This window comes from Nerophis lumbriciformis, linkage group LG01 (assembly GCF_033978685.3).
Source record: "Nerophis lumbriciformis linkage group LG01, RoL_Nlum_v2.1, whole genome shotgun sequence".
NCBI classification, from domain to species: Eukaryota; Metazoa; Chordata; class Actinopteri; order Syngnathiformes; family Syngnathidae; genus Nerophis; species Nerophis lumbriciformis.
Window position 1 is genome coordinate 55,588,939 of NC_084548.2, and position 798 is coordinate 55,589,736.

A 798-nucleotide genomic window follows, 5' to 3' on the forward strand; every position below is an offset into this window, starting at 1 on the left:
TATTTTTCAACAAGTTTTTAGTTATTTTTATATCTTTTTTTCCAAATAGTTCAAGAAAGACCACTACAAATTAACAATATTTTGCACTGTTATACAATTAATAAATCAGAAACTGATGACATAGTGCTGTTATTTTACTTCTTTATCTCTTTTTTTCAACCAAAAAATGCTTTGCTCTGATTAGGTGGTACTTGAATTAAAAAAAATGTTCACAGGGGGTACATCACTGAAAAAAGGTTGAGAGCCACTGGCTTAGATAATAATAATAATAATAATAATAATAATAATAATAATAATAATAATAATAATAATAAGTAGCTTTATTGTCCAAGAGGAGAAATTTGTCTTGGAGTGACTATGACACCTGATTCTGATCATTTGGATGCATGGCCAACCACTCTGACCTCCTTATAATGAATGCACCGCTAGCAAGGTGCAGCACAATGATGCACTTGTGCCATTTCCCTGGACTTTATCTATAAGTCGTTAGCTGAAGCCTCACCCTCTTTTCCCCCCCAGCAGCCTGACAAGAGTGCAAGGTCCACCGCTGCCTGCACCACAAGGAAGGACTCCTCATGCATTTTCTATATTGAAATATTCCAACCCCTGCATGCGTGCAATATAGCTTGCTCGGGACCGTCCCACTCGTGGATGATAGTTCCGTTAAGACCAAAGAGCAAATCACATGGACGGCATGAAAGCACACCCGAGGGGGAGGAGGAAAGAAGAGGAGGTGTGGGTGTGAAGGGGGAAGGGGAGGGGGGGTTGGGGTTCAATTCCGCTTAATTGGCTGCAATT